Source organism: Pocillopora verrucosa, chromosome 4 (assembly GCF_036669915.1).
Source record: "Pocillopora verrucosa isolate sample1 chromosome 4, ASM3666991v2, whole genome shotgun sequence".
Taxonomy (NCBI): Eukaryota; Metazoa; Cnidaria; class Anthozoa; order Scleractinia; family Pocilloporidae; genus Pocillopora; species Pocillopora verrucosa.
Window position 1 is genome coordinate 4,236,055 of NC_089315.1, and position 9,832 is coordinate 4,245,886.

At 38.7% G+C, this 9,832-nt stretch overlaps 1 pseudogene; it reads left to right on the forward strand.

Annotated features, from left to right (window-relative positions):
- Nucleotides 1-2,701: 2,701 nt before the first annotated feature.
- Nucleotides 2,702-4,195, forward strand: LOC131785104 (uncharacterized; annotated as a pseudogene).
- Nucleotides 4,196-9,832: the final 5,637 nt, after the last annotated feature.

The window sequence follows — 9,832 nt, forward strand, 5'->3', positions numbered from 1 at the left end:
GTTGCGTGATGTTTCATTCGTGCAGCAAATGGTGCGTGCGTGCGGGTGTAAATTACAGAAGTGTTGATCGGCGTATAATGGGAAACAGTTTTTTCCTGTAAGTAAGTAAGTAAGTAAGTAAGTAAGTAAGTAAGTAAGTAAGTAAGTAAGTAAGTAAGTAAGTAAGTAAGTAAGTAAGTAACATTATTTAACCACATATCGCATATGAGCGAATAGCTCGTTTAAATGCAAATGTGCCATTTTAAAAAATCAAGTTGACAGGAAATAACTTGGGATTTTAGTAAATCACGAATAAGTAATGATAATCTTGGATTAACGTAGTTTAGGCTTGTATTTCCGTTGTAATAGCAGATAAATAGAATCACTATCTTGTCACAGAAGACTGGAGAACGATTGAATGTAAAAAGTCCGGATATTGTATGGATCGTAAATAAACGCAAGAAATCGGAAAGATACAGTCCTATTAATTGTCGAACCAGCGTTCAGCAGAGATTTTCCTTAACGCAGTGGAAAATTCTGCAACAAAACTCCGAAAAACGCCAAGAATTTGTTAATTTAGCCAATGATACTATGATGCAATGTTTACTCGATAAAGTGCCGCAGCGTTTATTAAATTTTTCGACTAGCCGATGCGGCGCTTAGTTAGTTAAAACTCGTTGCCTCAGCGTTGATAGGTTCGTGATCGCAATGATCATTCACATGGCAAGCCGACACACTCCATCCTCTACTTTTTATGTCTGCAATAATATAAATATTTGGGCGTAACTCGTACCAATATACGTTTTCATTGGTAGAGTTTCTTACTACAAAATTCAGCATCGATCAATGAACGCTTTTTTGTAAACTTATGCATCAAGAATTTTAGCTTGCTTGTAGCCTGAAATTCGTAGTCGACGTATCACAAATGACAACTTCACGGCATACTTTTAACACCATGTCTTCGGAATCGCCTCTCTGGAGAAAATTCACCCGTTTCAGGATTCTCCTTTTGGCAGGCGACGGTCGATTTTCGCCACCTGACAACAGCAGATTCACATGTAACTGACGTACTTTCATTACAAAAGGATAGGAAAGAAATGTCAAGAATATTTTTGTGATTTCTCAGCTTCTACGCCATTATTCTACTTCAGATCTGTTTGAAAAAGAAAACCCAGCGTTTAAGACATTTCACACTTGTTTGGTGTTATTTAACACTGAATTTTACACACTTACACTACTCAGTGTGCTTTACAAACCGGTGGTGTTGAACCCTTGCAGGGGATTTCTTTTCATAGGGAGAGGGTAAAAAAACTCCAGCAAGGTGTTATACAGTACTTTGCCTACACCTAATTGATGTTACTTAACACTAACTTGATTTAATTTTATAATTACACTTGGTTGGTGTCGTGTCAACACCAATATGGTCTATAATTAATCACACAACCATCATTCAAGAAATATGTAAAAGAGTTAAGATTGGTTAAGATAGTGGCGCGACCTGTCTCAATCTCACCTTGTAGTCTGAGTAATAACTAATGCATTCCTGGATTACTTTCGATAGACAGACTAATTAAAAATATCCTATCACACTAACTACCGGTGGAAGCTCAATGATGACAAACCTATATTTTTATACACCTGACAGAAATGTAGAAAATAACTATTGAGTTAAACGACGAAAGTAATTTGGCGTGTACCACTGTTTCTCCTTATCTTCCCAATGATACGCTTTTCATCGAAGAATAATTTTTTCCATAGGAGTTCAACTATTTTTCTACAAAAGGGCAGTACCAAAACGTCGTTAATGATAAGGGCCTTCGTTACTTTCCTGTTTGCAGCTGGAACAGAAATCAAAGCAGTACTTACCCTAATCATGTTAAAGACCACGGTAGCGAAAAAACAAAAACAAAATAAAATTAGAGCTCCCTTTAACAATACCCACGCGCAAAACGGTTTCGTTTCACGGACGTTAGTGTAATTTAGAAGTAATACTAGCACCATCATAGAAAATAAATTTGGCATTTCAAGACCAATTTGAGCTTTGACTAATTTAGCTTCATATGGATAACAGTCGCTGATATCATTAGGATTATACTCGTTGATCGCGAGTGAAGCACCAATCACATAGAGTACATAAAATAATATCAGTGTCCAAAATTTTGGCAGACAAAGCAGATCTTTTAGAACTGTGCATATGGAGACTGAAAGGGATTTTTTCATTATTATCACAAAAATACAACAAGATAAAACGGTAAAAACGAACGATAAAATCCGACGTTTCGGAGTAGTCATGACTCCATTATCAAGGTAAAAGTTTAAAAACATGCAAATAACAGCTCTGAATTACATCCAGCGCAAAGTACAGAAACCTCCCAAGACAATTTTGGTTGCCATCGAACAACTGAAACGACGTGACGACATCGTCATCACCAAACCAGATAAAGGATCGGGAGTAGTCGTAATGAATAAGTCCGAATATCTGCGACTATTATCCGAAGCTTCCATCAATGATTCCAGTAAATTTCAAGCTGTTCCCCTGGAAAGGCCCTCCAGTAAAGGTAGGCCGCCAACATATTACCACCCCCTCCTAAAGAAAGAGAAAGATTTAGACGCCATTGTTCGAAGAATTCTGCCTAAGTCCATAGCAGATACTGTTCGTCCTACAGGTTCCAGATTAGCGCATTTGTACGGCTTACCGAAAACACACAAGGAGCGCTTGGCGATGCGCCCTATACTATCAGCAACGCAAACTTACAACCATGCACTGGCGAAATGGCTCGACACTAAACTAAAGCCTCTCTCTCTGAATCGCTACACAGTAACTGACATTTTTTAATTTGCCGACGAAATTCGCGAATTGAAAATATCAAACGGCGACATTCTGGTTTCTTACGACGTGTCCTCCCTCTTTACCAACGTACCCTTGGATGAAACAATTGAGATACTCGCGAACAGAGCTTTTGACAACGACTGGTTTAATTCAACCTATGACCTGAACCTGACCAAAACGGACCTTGTTGACCTTCTCAGTGTAGCTACAAAAGGACAACTCTTCCAGTATAATGGAGCACTTTACGAACAGACGGATGGCGTGGCCATGGGTTCCCTCCTTGGTCCCCTGCTAGCTAATGTGTTCATGTCTTCAATTGAAGAAAACCTCGAGCGAGAGGGTAAACTTCCTTCCTTCTATCGAAGGTACGTTGATGATACACTTACTATCATGCCAAATATCGCAACAGCATCTAACTTCCTGGACACTCTTAACAAGGCACATTCTTCCGTAAAATTTACGATGGAAACCGAATGCAATGGCATGCTCCCTTTTTTGGGCATCCAGTTACTGAACCGATCGCCCCAAATAGAGACAAAGGTGTACGTAAAACCCACGAATTCAAGTCTCCTCTTACATTACCAAAGTCACGTTGACAATCGGTACAAACAGGGTTTACTCCGAACTATGCTGGGCCGAGTACATCGTTTATCTTCTTCTTGGTCACACTTCTCAGACAAATGTGACCGATTGAAGACAGTATTCTCGCGTTTAAAGTACCCCAAACACCTCATCGACTCTGCCACCAAAAATTTCGTTGACTCAAAGGTTTGTGACCAGCAGCGACCATTATTACCAACTAAAGGGACGGATGACACAATTCGAGTGGTTCTACCATTTAAAGACCAAACCTCAGCAAATTTTGTGAAAGGACAACTCAAGGATCTGAGCCTAAAAGTGAACACCAACATCCAGCCCGTATTTGTCAGCCGAAAAATTGATCAAGAACTGAATGTGAAAGAAGCAAAGCCATCGATCGTAAATGAACAGTGTGTTGTTTATAAATACCAATGTGACCTGTGCGATGCAGGTTATATAGGATACACACGCGGACATTTACACAATTGTGTAAAAGGACATAAACAACAGTCCTCAGCCATTGCCAAACATTGCAAGAACATACACGGGACGATCCCTCAGGACCTACTGAAATGCTTCGAAGTTCTTAAGAAGTGCAGGAACAAATTTGACTGCTTATTGTACGAAATGCTTCATATAAGAACTTTAAAGCCAAACCTGAACGTGCAATCGGACTCTATTCGTGCGAAAGTATTTGTATAATCTTCGCACCTATTATGTTAATTCTTCGCGCCACATCGCTTAAATACTGTTATTTGCATGTTTTAAACTTTTACCTTGATAATGGAGTCATGACTACTCCGAAACGTCGGATTTTATCGTTCGTTTTTACCGTTTTATCTTTTAAGAAATCTCTTTTAATATGATAAAAAATAATTTGATTAAACTAGCTCACGCTACAAAATTAAATGGCTGGTTAAATGTGTGCTTTAGTGGTAGTACTAATTTAAATGTGCCAATTTTGTTTTTACTAGTAACTTCTTGTCCTGTTTGTCATAGCGTCCTATTGTAAATTAACACATTACAAAGACTTACCAGACCCAACAGGGAGGAATATTCCCGTGCGTCGAAGGATTGCCTTCGAAAGCGCTTTGTTTATACCACGGTCACCCTTTCGTGATTTCCCTTCCTTGGCATGCCTCGATAATTCGGATGGAACACGGCACCGTTGCGAGCCTCTTCGCCATCCAATGCCCAAAGAGGAGCGATGGGCTGGGCAGATAGTCATGTCCGAAATATTGGAAGGCAACGTGAATATCGATGCCCGTGCTAAAACGAGATCGACTTCCGATTCAACATCATTCACGCCCACAGCCTGTTTGTGTGCTGAGATGTCTTTCTCACATAAGCGCAGAGGGACTATAAGAGGAGCTTTTCCTGCAGCTCGACTTCGCTTATCTTGGGAGCAGCATCCCCCAACTAATCTTTGAAAGGAGCAATTGATTTCCATTTGGTACGCTCACCTCTTAAAAAAATCGGCGGCCAAACGAAAACACCATTTTAGTTTGCTTTGGAAAATTTATGGCGCGACGCTCATTATATGGTTAGAAACTGTGCCTTATCTAATTAATTTTTTTAGCGCTGAGTATTTTAGAAAGCTACTCCCAATGTAATTTTTCCACTCCCGCACCTGTCTACCCTGCAAGCCGTCACAATTTACAAAATAGGATAACACATTTTTTTACGTCGTTGAAAATTAATGCAGTGAAATTTCCTCTATGCTGTAGTAACATATACCTAATTCATTTAGCAGTCTAGGGTGACGCATGAGTGGTATCGCGCTTAAAAAATGCAAACAACGGTAATTTTAAATTCTGGATTTAAAACTTTTTCCCGGAAATAAAAAATAGGGGATAAGAAGGAAAGAAAATAAGAGCGTATTGGTAACCGAGCCTCCTTTCGAGTGACATGTTATTGCGTGACACCATCGCAAAAAACGAACGTCAATGATTCATTTCATCTGTCAGGATGCTCTGGCTCGTTCTATAAAAAACAAACTTCCATTCTTATTGTGAAAGGAAGACTTGTAAAATGTGAGTGTTCCAAGCTGAATATGTTTATAACTGTCCAGCAATGCGACGTTTCCGGCAGGAACCTTCGTGAGATGTTTTCACTGTGATTTGGTATACACCGCCTGTAGTGCTGTACTATCGAAGCTGTTGTCAAGTCTCTTTATAACAAGATTGAGGCAAGGAACCAATCTTAGAAAGGTGTTTTTCGCCAGGTGAGCCTAAGAAATCCAGTTTACAATCTAGTATAGGTCAAAGCGATAAGATTTTGTCGGAATTATGGCTTCGATAATAAAAAGCCTAATTGGATTATCTGCGGTTGTTTACATGGCGGCATTGCGATTTGCACGAAATAGACCGGGCTACTTCTTCGCAGTAATTAAGAGCCCCAAATTAATTTTTATATCCATGGAAAGACCATTCTTTCCACTTCGTAAAAATGCTCATCTCAAGTGATTCCGAGTTATACCAGGTAGGAAAAATTTTTATTGAAAAACTGCTCCAAAATGTAATTTTTAATCAATCAAATTTTGGCTATTTTCAAATATTCGCCAATAATTCATAGTTATGTCAACAAGCCCGTTATTAGATTCAAATCATTTTTTAATACCTCGTATACAAATAGATAAAATTCAGAAAGACTTGCTTTCTTTTGCGCTTTTGAGGAATAAAGGTTTTGTTGCCCTACTCGTCGACTTCATTTCGGTCATTTTATGGCGGTTGGGGCTCGATACAGTGTTTGGTGATTTTCTAGAAAATAAAAACAGCTCTGAACAAAAAAATTATACCACGTTTATAGACTTACCCTAAGGTATCTCTGAGCGAAATATGAGGATAGTGATTTTTCCGATCATGTGCCACCTCCCACGCGGTGATAAAAAAAATTCGCTCTTAAAACGGCTGTGAATATATGAAAGTCATATATCTGAACTGCGGATAAAGACGTGAATATAAAAGCAATCATCGCAACAATGAACACTACTTAAGCAGTAGTGAAAAGAAGGCCTGAAAAAAATTCAGGCCTGTACGTGATTTGAACCCATGACCTCTGCGATACCGGTGTAGTGCTCGACCAACCGCCTACTCGGCACAAAATAAGGTCGATCTCATCTTCAGGACTGGTAAATTTGAAAGCCGACTCATGACTTGCGATATTCTTGGTGCATGAAAGTAAAGGAACAATTTCCGTTTCAAGCATTCGATCTCTATTGTTGTAACCACAAACTCCGCCAATAAGCAACTTGAACGAACAACAACCTTCCATTTTTTATGTAATAAAGTTGACTGTGTAAGTTAGTGTATTTGTGGAAAACAAAGTCGAAAGCCCCGCCTCTAAGCGAACAATAGGCATCGTGTAATTACCATAAACCAGGTTTTGTTTACTTAGGCTTACTATTTTTAGCAGGTACTAAATTTAGCTCTCCAACGAGTATTAGCCAAGGCCCGATCTCTGCGACTTACGTGTAAGAGATTTCGATGTTCACATCAACAAAAAAGCTTAGCAGCAGAGTGACGTCTTTTTACTTTCCCCTTCCCCTACCCCCTAAAAAAATAACTTTCCCTTGTATGATTTGCATCGCGTGGCGACTCTCCGTATACAAAACTACGTTGACTGCAACATATGTGTAGAGCCACTTTTAAAAGCATCGATCAGATCTACTGCACCACAAACCGAACAACACTCACAGTCAACTGAACCGCTGGATAAGATGCCACAGTGCAGAAAGATGTCAAACGTTTTACAACGAAGGTTGGTGACAGTTTGCAGATTGACAGGCAGTTTCATCAGATGTTATAAATACGACGAACGACAAGATAACCAAAGTAAAATGGTCTTTGGATCTTTCTTCTACGGCAAATGAGGTTAGAGCAATTGGAAATGTGTACCCATGTACATTTTCCGGCCTCATATGGGTTGAATCATATTAAAGTAGGTGCGTGACTCGCAACTGGAATGTTGACCGCGAAAGGTCAAATAACTGCATTTAAACGGACTTTGAAAAGCTTTCGTATCGCTCTCAATCATTTGCCCATAGAAATTTTTATAGTGATATTGAGAACATCTTTTCGTAATTCTACCGCCCAAAGCTTAATCCATTTGAAGGTTTAGCACATGCTGAAAATAAACTTTACTCACAAAGTACTTTTACTGAAGAAAAATGTATGCTTTCGAAATTAAATTATTTTAAAGTGTTTAAAAATCTAAGTATAGTATCAAATTAGAAATGAAGTTATGATTTACTAACTCAAACCATGTAAGCTTCGAGCTTCTTGAGGACGATCAGCAATAGGGGGCAACATTTCCCAATGGTGAAATGAAGAATCAAACTGAATCAATTGACGTTCGCAAAGAGATCTTGAAGTTTGTGACGTTTCGATAACCAAAATGGAAATTGTTTTATCGACCACAGATTCAAAAAGCATTGCAAAAGAGGACAAATAAGAACAGTGTAATATTATCGATGTATAATTATCAACTGACTCAAACCCTGTAGGCTTCGAGCTGTTTGAAGACGATTATCAAACTGGAGGCAACATTACCGACTGGCGAAATACAGAAGTAGACTGAATCATTAAAGTTATGTTACAAAATGTTGAAGAAGGTGACATTTCGATTAGCTAAATGAGAACTATTTTATTGACCACAGATCCGAAAGAGGACAACCGAGTGTAATGTGACATTACTAATGATGTAATGATTTACCAACTCAAACGCTGGAAGCTTCGAGCGGTTTGAAGGCAATGAGCTACTCGGAGGCAAAGTAGCATACTGACAAAATGAAGATTAAGAAGGATTCACTTAATGGTTGTAAAGATATCTTGAAAATGTTGACATTTCGGTGAGCCGATTGTTTTCGTGACCACAGAAGATGCATTACGAAAGCGGACAACTAAGTGTTATATCATAGTCGTGGTCATGGCTCACTAACTCAGCTCATGTAAGCTTCGAGGGAAATTGAGGAAAGTATGATATTATCGATGTATAATTATTAACTGTCTCAAACCCTGCACATTTCGAGCGGTTTGAAGACTATTATCAAACCAGTTGTGTGCTAGTTAAATAAAGACTTACACTGCATCCTTTGACGTTTGTTAAGACATGTTGAGGAAGGTGGCATTCCGATCAAGTTTATGTGAACTATCTCATCGACCACTTATTGGATAGAGGATGATCGAGTGTAATGTGACATTAGTAAATAATGTAATGATTCATCAACTCAAACGCTGTAAGCTTCAAGCTACTTGAAGACGATAAGTAACTCGGGAGCAAAGTTTCATACTGATAACATGAACAGTAACAAGGATTCTTTTGACGGTTGTTAAGATATCTTGAAATCGTTGAGCCTAAACGCATTGTTTCAGCCACTACATGCAGACTCGACCGGTACGAAAAGCATTGCAAAAGAAGACAACTGAGTGTTGTATTGTTTTGACGCTAAGAAGTAGGTGACATTTTCGAGGATGAACGAAATGCGAATCGCTCTATCGAGCATAGTCATTGAAACTTGCCAGCTAAAAATTGGCAAGGACTTCAATTACAGTATAACGAATTTTCCGTATAGAAAATTTCATTTTCCTGGAAGTTTTTAAAATAATAAGCGTTTCGGTGTCACGACTATTGTAATAGAGTGATTTAGCAAGAGGACGAGAACGTCATTTCAGAACGGGAAAGAGCGCTGATAGTCTGGACACGACTCTATTTCGACTTTGGGTGTTAGCGTTGCCGTTCTCCCCAACAAGTTCAGGACGTCATTACGCTGGTTTTCCCGTCGTGATCAAAACGCCTGGAATTTGTGTAAATTTTGCGCCAATAAACGAGATAATGCTGTTTGGAAATATTTCAGAACTCATCTTTAGGATAATCTGGTCCCTTCCTTTGGTTTATTCGGTGTATTTTGGGAATATTTATTGCTTCATTGATGCTGGATTCCCGAAGGGAAACATAATGGTTGGCAAGCGCCGGATCCAAGATTTTAGGGCTCAGTACACTTGTAATTGAGCAAGGCTTAAAACAGCGAAAGGGCTGCTCTTTGATACATTTCTTTAATCCTGTATGAAATCTCCAAGAATGGGACGCTGTTAATTTTATCATAAATCAATTCATCAATAAATTAAACTTGCTTCATGTTGAAGTTTATCAAAATGAAATACCACGACCCTTACCTACTGTATTATTCAGTGTTATTTGTTGTCATTGTCGTTTTTACCGTGATTGAAAACTTTTCTGCAAATTGAAGTCAAAGATTAAAAAAAGTGAGAATAGCTCAGGTTTGCACTTTTTTATGTTTGAAATTTTTGATCAGCACCGTGAAAACTAAGACAAGAAACTCATGCTCTCGCTTCGAAATAAAATGACAATTAACTTGATTTCGGCACGGCTTTCTAGATCTATTAATTTGATTCAGTCTTGAACGACTTCATTCGTTTTAAAAAA